The 18,020-nt window shown below is 42.5% G+C and overlaps 1 protein-coding gene across 1 annotated transcript in view; it reads left to right on the forward strand.

The window, feature by feature from the left end:
• Window positions 1-316: 316 nt before the first annotated feature.
• The window catches only part of SH3GL2 (SH3 domain containing GRB2 like 2, endophilin A1), a 196,999-nt gene continuing 179,295 nt past the window's right edge, over window positions 317-18,020 (forward strand). The window contains exon 1 of the mRNA XM_068552452.1: window positions 317-345. The gene's annotated coding sequence lies outside the window, so the exon portion shown is untranslated. The remainder of the gene's footprint in view (window positions 346-18,020) is intronic.

The following is an 18,020-nucleotide window of genomic DNA, read 5'->3' on the forward strand; positions in this document are numbered from 1 at the left end:
CGGCGGCGCCAGGTGCCGTTGCCCAGGTAGCGCGTGCCCCGGCACCTGCCGCTCCAACCCCGCGCCCGGGGCGGGGCTTCCCGCGTCCCCTTTAAGAGTGCGCATCGCTCGCCCCTGACGTCAGGGTGTCTCTCCGCACGAGCCCGCGTCCCGCGCCTCTCCGCGCCCCCGCGCCCACTGCCCCGGCGGCTGCACGACGAGCGGCGGCCCGGCCAGCGCGCCGCACCGCTCGGTCCTCCCGCCCGGCTCCGCCGCCGCCCGCTCCCCGCACCGCAGCAGTCCCGCGGGTCCTCCTGCGCCATGTCGGTGGCCGGGCTCAAGAAGCAGTTCCACAAAGCCACTCAGGTAAGGCGCGTGACAGGTGCGCCGCGGGGCGGTCCCGGGAGGAGGCGCTGAGGGCGCGCTGGACGCCGGCAGCGGGCAGGGAGCGTGGGGACGCCGGCCAGCACCGAGCCGGGCCCGGCCGCGCCCCGCATTGCTCGCCCAGCCCGCCGCGGCGGCGGCGGCCCGGGTATCCCGGGGCTGGGAGCCCGCCTTCCGTCCCGCACCCCCGGCTCAGGGCGGCGCTGCGGGCATCCACGGGTCCCAGGCGTCCAGCCTAGTCGCTCCGAGTGTCGCCCCCGCATCGCCCAGCGCGGGCGCGACAGGGAGGGGGCCCCGGTGCAGCGCCGCCTCGGCGCGCAGGTGCCCGGGCGGCGCTGCGGTAGATTATGTAAAGTAGCCTTTTCCCTGGCGACCTTGCGGTGTCGGTGCGCCCGGCTGTCCCGGGATGTGCTGGCATGAGAGGTGGCCCGCTCTGGGGGTGGCTGCGGAGGTGCCCGCGGTCTGCGCTCTTCCCCTGTGGTCTCCGAATTCCGCCTTCCAAGGCGTCCGCAGGCTCCCTAGGAATGGGAGGATGGGGCTTCCTTCTGGGAAGCTCATGCGTTAACTTTTCCTTGGAGAACTCGGTCATGAAACTCCTTTGAGGCCAAGGCTCGACCGGCAGTCTGCATGCCTTTAAAAAATTCCCATGGGTTTTGCAGCGTTAACATTACCAAATCATCATGTATTTCAAAGTATTATTTTTAGTGAGCCTTTTACATCTTGGATGTGGCCATCTTTATGGGGTTAATAAGCTGTGATTATAATAAAACTTCTTTAATTCAGATTCTAATAATTTAAATCTTGCTGGGCTGGGTTGAAGAATTTTACATAGGGAAAAATAAGTGAATACTTATAATGTGACCTATTTCTTATATAATGAGTATGGTTACTTTTTTTTTTTTTTTTTTACCCTTCTGAAACAGTTCTAGTTTAAAATAAGAGGTCTTAAGCTAAGGACTTTATTGATTTCTTTAACTATTTAACCTAATTTAGCCTTAAATATTTTTTCATAGATTTGCTCATAATTAATAGCGAGCTTTCTCATAATTTCTCAGAAGTAGTGAGGTTTTTCCCAGGCTACCACAATAACAGTCCTATTATAAACCACCTCCAGAGAAGGTGAGGTTTATCTTTTACAGAATTTTGGTTAAGTTAGGGTGAGAGATGCAGCATGAAGTTCATCCCATGTGCCCACGTGCCATCTCTGTCACCACAGACCTGCCTTTATAGAATCGGTTACATTTGTCAACTTGGGAAATGGAGAAAAACTAAGACTATTTAAGTAAAAATACCCATTAATGTATTTTGGCTTTTCACCTTGGATCTTTCTGAGACTTCTCTGCCAGAAGAAATATTTGTAAGTATAAGTGCATTGTTGGTGTAATTTGGAAGGCCTCTAATAACTTTATATTTCACATTCCTTCAGGTTTACAGAAGCAGCATATGTGCTATCCAGAAATTGTCAGGCAGGATTTCTTTGATGTCACTAACCTTTTTTATTTCTGGTACTTGTCACATCTATAATGCATCACCACACCCCCAGCACCAAATTGACTAACACCACATCCTTTTTCCACTTTGATTCTGAAGACTTCCTTTGCAAACCTTGGTGTCCTACAAGGCAATTGGGAACCTTGGCTTCGGAGTGGGAAAGGCTAAGGATTGACCCATTTCTGCTGTCTATGACCTTGAGCAAGTTATTTAACTTTTGAATCTCTCCTTGCTAGAATGAGCATAATAACCATTTCTTAAAATTGATGTAAAGATAAATGAGTTTGTAGAACACACATTTAAAAGTGTTCAATAAATGGCATTAACATTAAAAATAATTTTTTTAGTATAAAATACTGTCCTTTATATTAGTAATAATGAGACATGAGGAAATTATAGAAGCTGGAATTTCTAGCTTTGCTACCTTAACAAAAAATTAATCAAACCACTCCATTTTAGCTAAATTGTGAAGTTACATGCAACTTTGAAGTTCAGAATAAAAACTTGAATTGTGGTATGAAAGAACTTCTTAGAGCCTTGGAGGAGGTCTGCTTGTGATGAGATGAGATTAGTATTTATCACACTGAATCCAGATGCAGAATCACTATGTCATTTTCATTTTTTTACTGAAAAGCCTTTCATTTTAAAGGTGAAGTGACGCGCAATCCCTTATCCATAACTTAATGTAGCACAATCTTAGAAAGCCCAAGGCAAATGTTTTTCTCCCTGTGCATGTGTGGGCATTTTCAAGGGCGTGTAAAGCCAGCGCTAATGTTTGCATGTGACAAAGATATTAGGGGAAGTAGCCATGTCCTACTTTTTAAGCCATTTCCCCCCATACAGTTCCATGAACTTGATCTTATCTACAGAGGAAACTTTAGACCTAGAATTACTCCTTTTTGAGAATGGATATGCTAGATTAGATACACTATGTTTTATAAGTGGAAGGCCCTGCTTCAGGAACATTCCTCTTGTCTCTGTGAAACTGAGTGTTTTGCTTATGTTTGTGAGGGATGATATTTGTATTAATAAAGCAGTTTATTTTCAGTGTTTACCCACTGATTGGAAATCTCTGAATTAGATGTGTCACCACTGTTCTCTTGGTTTGGAAGTGATTATTTCTGCCTTGTTGCTGACAATTATTTTCAACATCTCTGCTCTTTGGAGGTTAAAAAATGCCTTTGCCAAATAAATTTTGTTAAAGTGGAAAATCCTTTAAGCTTGAGAACATGTTAAAATAGCAAAAATTGATCTTTTTTACTTGAATATAATTTATTACTTAATTGCTCATAAAGATATAATTTATCATGCAATTAGAATAAATAAGATACAGTTTTTTAAACTGTAAAATAGGGCAAGTGAGCATGCATTATTCTACTTTAGTGAGTTTCATGTATATTGAAATTTCATTTTAGCAAGAGTAATGCCATTTTTTTTCATTTGTTGGTTTAAACCAGCAGCAGATTAGGTAAAAATAGCTCTCCGGTTCCAGTTAACATGCTGTTCTTACAAAATCTATACTTTTTAAAAAAAACTTTATCAGGCATTTAATATGGACACACCTTGCTGTATAGTGAAAGGTTCTTCAGAGTATGATTTGTTAGGTCCCTGTATTAGTTTGGTAGAGTTGCAACAAAGTATCACAAACTGAGTGCCTTAAACAACATGAATTTATTGTCTCACACTTCTGGAGACAAGGTGTTGGTAGGGCTATGCTTCCGCTGAAGGTACTAGGCAAGGATCTGTTCCAGGCCTCTTTCGTAGCTTCTCGTGGTTTGTTGGCAATCTTTGGCCTTTCCTGGTTTGTAGACACATCACCCCGATATCTGCCTTCATGTTCACATGGTGTTTTCCCTGTCTGTCTATGTCCATATTTCCCCCTTTTGTATAGACACCAGGACAATAGGGCGGATTGGGGGCCCAACATACTTGATGAGTATGGCCTCATCTTAAGTAATTATATCTGCGTGACCCTATTTCTAAATAAGGTCACATTCTGAGGTACTGGAGGATAAGACTTTGGCATATGAATTTGGAGTGGGGGCTAATCAGCCTATAACAATCCTTATTTTCCTAAAAGCAATCACCACAGTGTTCTTCTAAACATTGTGTTCGATTCAATGTAAAGGGACGACTCAGTCTGTAAATAATAACTTTTAATTGCATAAAATGAGAAATGCTTTCTTCTTTTCAATGAGTTTGGTTAGGCTATATACCTATTATAGACTATATCTTCTGATTTTTTTAAAGGATAAACCATATTTGGTTAGCCTGTGTTAATTATGATATAGTCTGGTATGTAATTATTGTCACACTCAGATTCTTCAACTGGAAACATTTAATTACATTGGTATTTTATGCTTTTCTGTTTTAACTAATTTCTTCATGCTTTCATCACATTTAAAATGCTGTGTTTTATATAGATGTTTTGCTCTGGAGAATGTTACATGAATCTGTTTATGCATTTGTTGATTCGGTGAGACTTAAAACTGGTTAAGGTATTTAATTAAATATATAATTAGTTATGACTTTATCTGAGTGAGGTTCTCAGTTCCTTAATTGCCTGCTCTAAGCAGTAAAATCTCTGCTGCCTTCACAATCTTCAGTATGACTTATCTCTATCCCTGCACCCTCTGTCAGGTTCTTTGCCTGGGGTCCATAATAGACTGCAGAGGGCCTATTTATTTGCTAAAATTATGCCACATTTTATATGTGCATTTTTCTGTGGGAGAGTGTCCTTAGCCTATCACCAGATTTTTAAAGGAATTCCTAATCCCTACCTCTCTTCCCCACAAAGTAAAAATACATTATAAGAAATTGATCATGTCATCAGGAGAGAATGAGGTGGTTCTTATAATAGTGATCACTCCCTCCATTCTTTTACTGGGCTTTAGAATGTCTGCTCGAAATGCAGCCTTCTCTGAATGAATTTTAGGGGCAATCAAATATAAAAAAAGTTTCTAGAGGTGTCAGAATTGAATGGGATGTTTGTGATAATGTATGTAATAACTTCCTGATACACTTGGCAAATGGACCTGTGGGGTGTTTAAACTGAAAGTGGTGACTGAGAATAATTTCCCTTGAGACTGAGATTCTTCTTGATTGAAGTTTTTGTTGTGGACACGGTTATATTTTTGCAAGGGCTCTTCCCTCACAGTGATTCTTTAATGCTTTAAATTGGGTTTATATGAATTTTGGTTTCAGTCTACTTGGAAAATTTAAAGTACCTCCCAAATTAATTAGAAGTACCCTTGAAAATGGCAAGGCTTTGGTTGGGGAAAATGGTGACTGTTTTGAGAAGAAATGTCATTGTGGAAGGAGGGTTTGTTAACACTGGGATGCTTAAGCTGGCAGAGCAGATTCCATTCTGCTGAGCCTGGCTGCATAAGGGCGTCAGGAGCCCTGGGCTTTCTTTAGAGTGGGTGGTTTGAGGAAGTGAGCAAGAAGGGTAAGACCACAGGTGAGTGAATAATGAGAATTGTGTGAGTTGAAGAACAGCTCCAGGGTTTACAGTGGTGGGGCTTGCCTAGGGATGAGAAGTCCTTCAGAAGTTAGGGCCAGATGGGCAAGATTCTGGGGGTTAGGAAATTAAAGGATTCCCTTGGCTTTCCTTTTTCCCCCTTTCTGTTCTTTTAATCCTTTGTACCCTTGTTTGTGTTCTTTTATGTGATGACCAGTTGGGTGTGGTCACAAGTGGGGAACACAGAGGTTTAGGAAAACAAAGTTTATCATACTCACAGGTCCTAGAGAGACAGAGTGACTGCACAGTGAGAGAGGTCACAGGGGAGGAGGGCCAAGAAAGTGGGCTCAACCAAGCAGGTGGGGAGCCAAGAGAGAGGATGAAGACCCATGGACAAGCACCTTTATGGAAGGTCAGGGTGGAGTACGCAAGAAAAGGCATGAGGGAATTTCCTTGGTGCATGAGAATGTTACTAGGTCACGGTCAGGGGCAGGCAGAAAAAAACAACCTTGTGGTGTGGCCCACCTTATCACACGGGTGCACTTAGTCACTGGGGTGGGGGGCTCACAGCTTGAGTGTGTGGGGATGTTGAGGGAGCAGGAAACAAAATATGAAGTTTTAAAGACTTTACAGTACAGCTTTTCTCTCTCTCTCGCTCTTTTTTTTTGGTTTAGATTTTCTTTATTTCCCTGACCAATTTGGAGCCAAAATGTTTGAGTGATTTATATGGTCTATAATGGATAATAAAGACTGAGGAGAGAGCTGTGGATAGCTGTACCTATTAAAATGCCATGTTGTGAGACCCTGTCAAGTATTCTTGCAGACTATCAACGAAGTATTTTCAAATGATATTGAAACTTCAGCTGAGTCTGATGCTTCGGGAAATTACTGTTTATGAAGATTTTACATTTAGTACAACTTCTAAATTCAGAATATGATGTTCTCCTTGCTTTGCTCTAACCTTTCTCCTCTAGCCCTGGGTCAAATCATATATGGTATATGACTGTGGAGAAGCTATCTGTCATTCTCTAGAACCACTCAGCTCCTAGGAGGTTTGCTCAGATTCTTTTCTAGCCTCTTCTGACTTGTGATATCTGAAAGAAACAGAAGTACCTTTCTTATAATTCAAACTGAATTTACAAATAGATCCTAATTGGAGCAGCTTAAGCAATATCTCAATATCAAGGTACAGTTCTTGTTAGGCACATACGGATGGTTTGCCTTTGCTTTTTAGTGTACAGGAAAGATCATCCACAGTGAACACTCCCACTTGGGAAGAGAAAGAATGGGAATCATGGCATTTATGGTCCGTAACAGTGATGCCGTCTGCTGAGTAAGGTGAAGTCCCCCGCCCCTACAGTAGAGGAAGTTCCTTGGTTTTACCCTGTTTCTGCAATCAGGGAAGAACTCTTTTGTTCTTTCTTTTGTTTGGCTGCGTCTAAAGGGAGTGACAAGGAGTGTGGCCTCTGGGAGCTGCAGAGCTTCTTTAGGTGGCTTCCTGTTTATTTAAATTTGGGGGTCACTTTCCAGTCACAGGCTTTTAACTACTCATGGCTCATGGCTGATTTGACCAATAACATTTCTTCAAAAACTTAGAAGACTTCTGCTATGTTTTATTCTTGTCGTTGCACTTGCCAGTTACCACAGTGGAATCTTTTTGTTCCCCACTGGATCCATTTGACCTTTTTTAGATCTCATTTTCAACCAGTACACTTGGTTTTGTTAATCTGAACTTTGCACGAAGTCCTAATGCTTTGGTTTAACCAAGGGGTCTTAAGGGATCTTTGTTGCTCTGACTTCTTTTCCTTCTTATTTCCTGTTATTTGCTTCAGGGATCCAGGATGACTAGGGTTCCGCCATCTTTAACACATGATTTTCAAGATTGCCAAAGGGAAAGAGTGTGTTGGATCAAGCATGGGAGATTTTCATGGGCCAGACCTGGAAGAGGAATGTGGTTGGCAGGACATTAAGACCTTCAGTGACCCTCCCTCTTATGTGGTCCCCTCCCCTTTGAGTGTGGGTCAGCCTGTCACTATGAAAAGATGTCCCTCCTGAGATTATTACTTTATATGGCAAAAGGGAGATTATACGGTTGGGATTAATCTAATCATATGAGCCCTTTAAAAGAAGAGCATTTTTTTCTGGCTGGTAGCAGAAGGGGAGGTCAGAGAGGACTGGACATGCTCTTGCTGTTCAGAGATGAAGGGGCCATGTGACAAGGAGTGTACTTAACCTCTAGGAGCAGAGAGCAGCTCTTGGATGGCAGCCTGCAAGAAAACAGGGACCTTCTAAGGTCCACAGCTTTTAAGAACTGGATTTTGCCAATGATGTGAATGGAAGAGACTTCTTCCCCAGAGTCAGCAGATAGGAGCCCAGTCTAGGTGACACGCTGTGGCCTCATGAGACTCTGAGCAGAGACCCAGGCAGGCTGGCTCAGGCTTATGACCTGTAGAACTCTGAGCAAAATAAATGGCTATTGTTTTAAGCTGCTAAGTTTGTGGTAATGCAACAACAGAAAACTAATAGAAGGAACAATCAGTTATGTTTAGGTTCAGTTCGCTGGAACTTGTAACCTGGCCAAGCCATGGAATACCTAAATGCAAGGGAAGAAGGGAGGAGGCTGGGAACTGTGGTCTATCAGGTGTACCCAGAATGTAGAAGTGGGTGTTGGTAAAAATCTAGAAGCCTTTGCGATGCCTTGTGTCTATAACACATTCATTTGTATGGGTGCTTAATGTGTGTATATGTATACACACACATATACATACAATGTAAACACTCACACATAAAATTTAAGTCTCATTTGCTGTCAATCTTATTACATAAGGTTCAGTGTTACTTATGCCTCTTTTAATACATGTTATATTTTGCAGGTTTTTCCCCATGGTTAGTTGTTTTGGTATTTTTCTCTGGTGAAACACAAGTTTCTTTTTGTAGTCCCTGATCAGTGTTAAACAGTGAAGCTGTAAATTACTTTCTGAGCCTCCTCTTAGCTTGGTAGGCTGCTTGTGCAGTGACAGCTTCATTAACCTTGGAATGGAGAGACTGTAGAACATTGAAGAGTTTTTTGAATTGTTAGTTTCCAACAAGGCACCAGGGATCCTTACCAGTGAGAGCGGAGTGGTTCACTGCTCATCCCACATCTGTTTCTGTGCTTGTGGAAGGCTGATGCCACCACAGGTACAGTGAAATGCCCTTATCTTGTATGGGCACATTAGACAGCTACATGGTAATTTGAAGTTGTTCATAAAGTAGTTGTTGAGTGTTCCAGACGACTGTGGCACACGTTGTGTTGTTTGTCAGTGATGTGTTAGCTTCATGTTCTTTGACATGATTCCTGGATCCAAAGCCCTGAGTGGTTTTCTAGGTGTAGCTGGTGGACAGTGCCAGACCTCTTTTGGAGAGGATGAGGTCTTGCACCCTGAGATGTCCTGTGAGGGCTTGGTGTCATTTGACAGCTTGGCCAGGGAGAGACTAGTCAGACAGTGTTCTGTGTCTGAGTGAAGTAACCTAAAGGTGATGTATCCTGTAGGAATTGATTACAGAATGAGTACAGCTTTCACCCTTGTCATTCCCTGCATTTACTGCTCACTGAAGTGACCCTGGAGTGCTTCTTTATGTTGCATGAATGTTGGCCATGTTTATAGTATTCATTAAACTGCTTAAGTGGCTACTTCTGGGCAATAGGGACCTGCAAACCCAAACCCTTGGCCGTGGCTGTCCTCCATCATGTTTGTAGACTGACTGAGTGAAGTGCTTTCTGGAGATGTTCTCTTCATTACTGTTACCAAGATTTTACTCATGCAAGTTAATATCTTGTTATCCAGAGATTCTATGCTGCTTCTTAACACTCAGCTTTTCAGTTGAGTGCTGTCTCCTATTCCACTTTCTGATTAAGTTTAACAAACAAAATTGTTTTTCATTAAGCTCTTTTCTGTCCATCTCATCCACTACCTTCTGTGTGACTTTGGTCCCTTTGAAGCTCACAAATCCAAAATCTTTAGATTTTCCACTTTTTTTTGCCCATTACCTTTACCTTAAACCCAATCCAGAATTTCCAAAGAGATACTTACAATGCTCATCATCCATCTCTTCTCTAAATTTTTTTGATGTAGACATGGAAAACTCCTTTTTCTTAGCTCCAACAGAAGCTTGGAAAGCTTATCATTGTTTACAAAATTTAAACTGTTCAGCAAGTATTTTGTGATCATTAAGATGCATTTAATTCATTTTTACAAGCTCTTTCAGCTACTTTCTGTGTCTCAAGATATGCACATTTAAATCATTTTGATCCATTTTCACCATAAACCCCCTTATGTGAAAGGATGTGTCCTAAACAGAAAGTTTATCATAAAATCTCTATATCAATGCATTTGTCTAAATTTGATTACTGTTAACTCTGCTTTTATGAGGCAATGAGTTATGCTGATATCATGTGATATGTATTGGCTTGCCCTTTATAACATTTAAATTACTGCTGTCTTATGTCACTGTGTCTGCTGGTTGCTGCCGTGAATGATTCAAGTGAATTTCTATAGGCTGTTTTGATTTCTGTAGGCTCTTTCCATATGATTATGGTGGAGTAATTTGACTGTTTCCCATATTTGGCATTCAGCTTTATCTTCATGACTTTTTGACATCTGCATTCATCTTTAATTTACTGACTTTAACAATGAATCGTTATCCTTTGATAAATGGAAAAACCACTGTCACTTATCATAAATAGAGGTATAGGAAATTATCATACCAAAAAGAGAGTTAAGTCCTACGTACTCTTGCTTGAGTAAATCTGTGAGCTTGAAGTTTATTATGCTTTTGTTAAAACAGGAGATTAACAAATGTTAGACAAGCAGTAAATACCCTAACAATACACTGAAGGCTTTTTCCTTTACAAAATCAGAACGATTGTAAGAAGACTAAAACAAATGATATCTTCATTGAGGGAATCAGTGTAATTGAGGACACAAGTCTGCACCAACTGTGTTGTTCAAAACTTGCCCCCTCCCACAATTTCACTGTGTAAATGGTCGGCTATTCTCTGACTGTCAGGGAATTTTCTGCCCATGATGTAATTTGATTATGTATCATAAAAGCGAAGGTCATTTGTTTAGAGCAGCACTGAGTCATCTGTTCCGTGCTTAATGTTCAGAAGGGAGCCCCAGGCGTGCTTCAGGAGAAGCTCTTGACATCCTGTAGAATATGGTAAAAGACTGTCCATCATTAGGGTAGCGTAAAACATGAGCAATAGGAACCTGGGATTAGAAACTCAGAGACCTCCGATATCCTCCTGGTTTTCCCATTCTGAGGGCCTGTGAGACCCCAGACAAGTCATTGGTCACTTGATTTCATCTCCACCCCCGCACCCCCCAGTTCCTAAGTTCCACAGCCGAGGCAAGATGGACTTGGACATGCGTGTAGGTTCTGACGTTCATGCTTCTGGTCTTGTTCCCCTCTGATTCGTATCTGAGTGGAGCTATAATCATCTTTCTAAAGAGCAAATCTAACGTTGCTCCTCTGCTTAAAACTCATCAGTGGTCCTTATGGCTCCCAATATAAAGCCCTTGTCAGTCCCATGAGAGAGTTTGCAGTGTGGTCTGATGCTTTTTACGTGCTTAGTCTCATCTTTCACAGCTGTGTAAGTGTGAGATGATCTTTTACCCCGTACTGCACACACTTACCTGCTTTTGGGCCTTTGCACCATACTGGCCTCTTTGTGGAAATTCCCCTTCCCTCTCTTCCACTTTATACTTGACTAATCACTGCTTCTCTTTCAGGTCTCAGCTTGATAATTTCTTAGGTCCCCTTCCCTCATTTGGTATGGGTTAAATGCCCTTCCATGTGCAATGAAAAGTGCCCATAGGGCTTCTCTTAAGTATGGGGCTGGGCCCACTGCACTGCTTGTTGGTTTATTTCCTTGTTGGTATCCCCCAGTGTGGGTATAAAGAAAGGGACTCTGTTTTGCTCTTCATTGTTTCCCTAATGCCCGTTCCTTAGTGGGTATTCAATAGACGTTTGTTGCATGAATACATCCTTCCTGTTTCTCTTCTATTTATCCGTATTTATGTATGTTTAAAAGGGGTTATCTTGTGTATGTATTTTTTACTTTATTTCTGCTTAAAGATACATCACATATTTTGAGTTAATTTAGAAGTTGAATTAAAACATGCTCTTATAAAATTGTAAATTTTTAAATTTAAAATAAACTTCCCTAATTATAAAAATGGCTAGCATGGTAGTTAACTCATTAATTACCCAAACCAACCCCATAAGGGCATTATTATCCCCATTTCACAGATGAGGAAACTGAAGCACAGAGTGGTAAAGTAAGTTGCCCAAGATGACGCAGCTTTGGTGGCAGAGTTAGGATTTTCGTCCAGACTGGCTAGTTTCAGAGCTGATAACTGCCAATAATTCTCAACTACGAGTCCTATTCCAGGCTTAAATGTCAAACTAAGAAATATCTGAAAGTGTTTAGTAGTCAGTAAGATAAAGATGAACATCTTAATAGAAAAATTAGAAAAGAATATGGAAAGGCAATTCAGCTTTCCCTTGTTATCCACAGGGGATTGCTTCCAGGACCTCCATGGATACCGGAATCCATGGTTGCTCAAGTCCCTTATATAAAATGGTGTAGTACAGTTGGCCCTCTGTGTCTTCAGGTTCTGCATCTGTGGTTACAGAGGGCTGACATTATAGGAAAGGACTACAAGTGGCCAGGATACAAATATAAAAATCATGGAAATCAAACAGCAATATATGACATTTCTCATTATTTACATCGGCATGGATTAAAGGGATGGTAACATTCTGAGTCAGCAAAGGTAAGTATGTGGGCTCTCGTTTGATGGTGGGAGTGTAGATGTCAGCAGTTTTCTTCCTTGTAATTCTGTTTTTAGGACTCTATTTACAGAAGATAAATGTATGAGCTTGCAAAACTTGTGTACACGGTTGTTCAGTAGTTATTGTAGTGAAAAGTTGGAAAGAACCTAAATGTCAAATGATAGGTGATAGGGAGGTAAATCGTGGTATGTCTGTATCATGGAATATCTATAGCTATTTTGTCCATAGGGGAGTATTTATCAGTGCAGGGAAGTATTCATGATGATTCCTAAGTGAAAAAAACAGGACATAAAACAGATGTGCGATAGGCCTAATAAAGGGTAAAGAGCTACAATAGTAGGTAAAATACACTGAGAATTTATATGCCAGGCACTTTGCTATAATGCTGTAAGATCATTTTTTAAATTAACATTTAAACAGTGTTTTTTCCTGGTCACTTGGGCTTATGGATGAGCAGTCTGTATTTCTGCATTTCTTCATCTTTTGTAATTAAATTTTCTCTATCACTAAATTTTCTTTCCACTCCATCATCCTCACTTCTTATTCCCATCCCCACTTCCTCAGGTTAAATTGAAAACAAGGAATAGAAGAATCTTGCAAGCCATCTCTGGGATTGGGAGCAAACCCCATTTCCAGCGAAGTTCTAGAGCTGTCAATCAATGTAGGTTTGCTCCGTTAAGCGTTTGGCTTAAGAGGATTAGAACACCTGCCTTGCCCTCCATAGAGCCCTGAATTAAATTGTGCCGCTTGGGTTTCTTCTGAATGCGTGGCTGCTTTTCCTGTTTCTTCAAGAACTGTAGAGGCCCCATGAATAAGAATGCTGCTAATGACTTTTGCTTCCATTTCTTTTGAATGATTTTTTTTTCTTCCAGATCCCTAGTCTTATCCTTAGGAAAGACAGTGTCATGGCTTTGACTCTGTTTTGCATAAAGGGAAAGAGGGCAGCTAGGACATGTATAAAAGAGTGCTTCTGCAAGATGCTCTCGGTCATTTGGTGCATACTGTCCAGCCTCATTCTTCAGCCCCTGTACCAGGAGTCTCCTGGGCATCTGTCACTTCTTAGCTTCTCAGCAAAAGGCCCGTAGGCAGTGCATCCCAGCAAAGAAGAATGAAGCATGGTGGAGACTCTCTAACAAGATAGGAGACATTCCAAGTGATTGTCTTTGAACGTGAATGCAGAATTCTGTTAACAGCCTCTCGTGGGCTTCCTTCTATTGAGGACAGAAAATGCAGAGTTTAGGGCATAAATAGAAAAATAATACCTTCTTCTTTGCACCCCAAGCAAAATAGAACAGAATGGAAGAACCATGACCAGGGGGCTTCCCTGGTGGTGCAGTGGTTGAGAATCTGCCTACCAATGCAGGAGACACGGGTTCGAGCCCTGGTCTGGGAAGATCCCACATGCCGCGGAGCAACTGGGCCCGTGAGCCACAATTACTGAGCCTGCGTGTCTGGAGCTTGTGCTCCGCAACAAGAGAGGCCGCGATAGTGAGAGGCCTGCGCACCGCGATGAAGAGTGGCCCCCCTTGCCACAACTAGAGAAAGCCCTCGCACAGAAACGAAGACCCAACACAGCCATAAATAAATAGATAAAATTAAAAAAAAAAAAAAAAAAAAGAACCATGACCAGGAAACACAGCCTCAGTAATGAGATGGGCCGGCCACCTTCAGGTTCCTCCCAAAGAGGACATGTCTGGCGGGATCAACCAGAGCACTGAGGGTGGCTGCCGGTTGGGTACCAGTGTGCCTTTATGGATAGTTTGGCTTTCTCTGGGGCCTGGCACTCTTTAATGGCTTCAATGAAAAGTGCCCCAAGCTCTAAGACGAATAGGCTGTGAAGTCATTTCTGGATTAAAGCTTGTTTTTCCAGCCTTTGCAGAATCGCTTTAAATTTCTGGAGCCAATATTTGTTTGTAAGTTGAGAAATAAGAGTTGAAGACTCTGCCTCAAGAAATTTGTTTTCCAGCATAGTAATCCTGCGTACACTAAACGGATGCTTTTACTTGCTGCAGAACTTCAGATTTTGGTCCTCTTAAGTGTTTTTGTTTTTTGTTTTTTGTTTTTTTTTTTATAATTATTTATTTATTTATTTATTTTTGGCTGTGTTGGGTCTTCGTTTCTGTGCGAGGGCTTCCTCCAGTTGCGGCGAGCGGGGGCCACTCTTCATCGCGGTGCGCGGGCCTCTCACTATTGCGGCCTCTCCTGTTGCGGAGCACAGGCTCCAGACGCGCAGGCTCAGCTGTTGTGGCTCACGGGCCCAGCCGCTCCGCGGCATGCGGGATCCTCCCAGACCAGGGATCGAACCCGTGTCCCCTGCATTAGCAGGCAGACTCTCAACCACTGCGCCACCAGGGAAGCCCCCTCTTAAGTGTTTTGAGACTTGAATATTTAAATATATCCCTGAGAAAGAGTGATTTTTGAATTAAGGTATATGTAGCATGATAGAACTTTGTTATCTATGCATTCTGTACTGTGCCCTTCTTAGGTGGTTCTCTGAAGAGTGGAAGAGTTTTGCAGGACATTTCTCTCATAATTGGGCATTACTGGTGGAAGGTGAGGTGTGAGTCTATTTGATTTGTAAGTTTTTTAGGGCAGGTTATTAAAATACGCTTTAAAAGCTATTCAGTGAATTATCTTGATTTAAAAACTATCTCCATGCAAGATAGATTCTTATTTGTATCAGTACTTTAGTCTCTTTTTGTTCTTGAATGGACCGTTGGAATCCTGAAGTCTTGGTTTATGGAGTACCCATGGACTGGGAAAAGGTGTGCAATTCTGTTCCTGTAGATTAAATTACTTCACTGTTTCGTTATACTTTTGAAGATGCTTTACCTTTGCCTCATGCTTCGTTCAGTAATGATTCTCACTGCAGCCTACCATCTCTGCGGGTAGTTTAAGGCCACTTACACTTATGCAGTGGTTCCCAAACCTGGGTGTGCGTCAGTCACACTTGGTTCCTACTGCATGGGAGTCTGAAATAGATCTGAGGAGGGGCACAGACATCACCATTAGAAAACTCAAAACCCCTAAAACAGCTCCTTAGCTTTAGGGACTGCTGTCCAAAGAATCTTCTATTAATACAACATGGGGGAGAGATACCTACCAAGACCAAATAAGTTTGAGAAATACTGGAAGCAAGGTTAAGCATGTTTCTGTACTGCAGGACTTTCCTGAGCCTAACCATCACAAAATGTTCAGAGTTCTTAAAGCAGGGTTTGACTACGGACAGTTGATTTACTAATCCTCCTGCCTGTTTCCTCCCCGCTCCCCTTCTATTCTTCTTTCCTTTTTTCCCTCATTCATTTCTCTTTTTTAAAAAAATTAATTAATTTTTTCGTCTTTGGCTGGTTGGGTCTTCGTTGCTGTGCGCGGGCTTTCTCTAGTTGTGGAGAGCGGGGGCTACTCTTCATTGTGGTGCACGGGCTTCTCACTGCGGTGGCTTCTCTTGTTGCAAAGCACGGGCTCTTGGTGCGTGGGCTTCAGTAGTTGTGGCTCACGGGCTTAGTTGCTCCGCGGCATGTGGGATCTTCCCAGACCAGGGCTCGAACCCATGTCGCCTGCATTGGCAGGTGGATTCTTAACCACAGCACCACTAGCAAAGTCCCCATTTCTCTTTTTTTTAAAAAAAAGTTTAAAGAAAGATTTGTTGTAGACCACCCATATATAAAATGATGGTTCTCCTTCAGAAGTTCTTAAAGTTTGGTTTTGATATGTGTTTCTTTAAGTGGAAGCATCATCTATATTTTGAAATAAATGTTAGGGTCTTTTGAATAATCCCTTCTGCCAGATGAAAGTTCTTTATTCAGTATGTCAGTTAATTAGATCATCATGATTTGGCTCTTCAGTAACTACTCAGATACTTGATTTTTTAACATCCATCTCAGGAAACTCACATTAACTTTTCCCTTTTTGTTGATGAATGTGGAGTGACACCTTAACATTTTATAGTGTGTATGTACTTATTTTACTATTCTAACACCTCTCTAAGGAGAAGGCATGTTGATACTTAACCATTTAACATATGAGAAAATGGAGTCTGAGTACCTTGCCTATAGTTTCTGCAGAAGTGATGGTATTATGAGAGTCTGGGCCAAACTTGTTTTGCATCCTTCTTGCCAATCAGCAGGCTCTTTGTGCCTAAACCACTACCAGCAGTGCCAGATGTGTTCATGGCAGCTGTGAGGGATCGGAAGGGAGAGAAGCAATGCAGGAGTGTGATGTTCTCAAGATACTGCAAGAGGCAAGGGCTGTAGAAGGCTTGCCCTCCCCGAAAAAGCCATTTGCAAATACAGAAACTCATTCCCTTCTCACATTAGAAAGAACTTAAAAATATGCAGTCGGAGGTTTTTCAGGAATGTTATGAGGATTGAGGAGTAAGCATTCAAAATTTTTTGGTAACATTGTGTATCATTTACTTATTTATTTTCCTAAGAGTAATAAACCACGGTGCTGTTGAGTTGCAAATATGGCAGTACAAAGGCCTTTAGCCACTAAGCTTTGTGGTCTTGATTTGATATTGTTTGTATATTCAATATATTTAATACACAGGAGCTGTCTTTTCATGGTTGATAATTCATGTCCTTTGGATGAGTGAAATTGCTTAGAACTGGGACTCTTCTGTGGGAAATAGACTTTATCTAGTTCCTACTCCCATTTGGCTTTATAGGTCCTTGATTACAGTGACTTATTTCTACATTGTACAGTCTCACATTTGTATCAAGGTTACTAATCATGTAGAATTTTCCTTTTTTAAAAATAAATTTATTTATTTATTTTCGGCTGCGTTGGGTCTTCGTTGCTGCATGCGGGCTTTCTCTACTTGCTGCAAGCGGGGGCTACTCTTCGTTGCGGTGCGCGGGCTTCTCATTGCGGTGGCTTCTTTTGTTGCGGAGCACAGGCTCTAGGCACACGGGCTTCAGTAGTTGTGTCTCGTGGGCTCAGTAGTTGTGGCGCACGGGCTTAGTTGCTCCACAGCAGCTGGGATCTTCCCGGACCAGGGCTTGAACCCGTGTCCCCTGCATTGGCAGGCGGATTCCCAACCACTGCGCCACCAGGGAAGTCCTAGAATTTTCTTTTCTGATGCCAAACCTCTCCTGTCAAACGTTGGCAGTTGTTGTAATGTCGGGTTTTTTTCTTTTTTTTTTTTTTTGGCTGCACCCTGTGGCATGTGGGATCTTAATTCCCCGACCAGGGATCAAACCTGCGCCCCCTGCCATGGAAGCGTGGAGTCTTAACCACTGGACCGCCAGGGACGTCCCTGTAATGTCCATTTTGAAATGCTGTGGAAGTCCCTCAGTCCACTGCTCACCGTCCCTCACCCCCCACCATCGTGGTTCAAGCTGTGACCCAGCATCTCTCCTGCCTCCAGTCAGGTCACATTTTAGCCAGAGGGATCCAAAGCTGAATATATCTTTGACACTTAGTGTGCTTAAAACCTTTCAGTGGCTTCTGGTTGCACAGACTAAAATCCTAAATCATGAGCTGCAAGGGCCTGTCTGATCTGACCCTTGCCTCTCCACCCTGATTTAGTGCCAGGTTTCCGCTCGCACTGTGCTCTGGTCATCCATCTGTCTTACAAATAGTAGGCGTTAAATCGATTACCTGCCATGGTCTGTGCTAAGTTCTCAGTGTAGGGAGGTGAATAAAATACTCATTCCCTGCCTTCACGGAACTGGCAGCGTAGTGTGGGAGACAGACCAATAATCCTGCAGATGTATGGTTAGACATTGTCACAAATGCAACAAAGAAATGCTGGGGTGCTATGACGTGAGGTCATACTTGACGTTGTGTTGTGGAGAGAGACCACACTCTCTTCACACCTGGGAAGGTTCGGGGTGCTTATCAGGGGCAGCAGGGGAAGCTCTTA

This window comes from Eschrichtius robustus, chromosome 10 (assembly GCF_028021215.1).
Source record: "Eschrichtius robustus isolate mEscRob2 chromosome 10, mEscRob2.pri, whole genome shotgun sequence".
In the NCBI taxonomy this organism is placed as follows: domain Eukaryota; kingdom Metazoa; phylum Chordata; class Mammalia; order Artiodactyla; family Eschrichtiidae; genus Eschrichtius; species Eschrichtius robustus.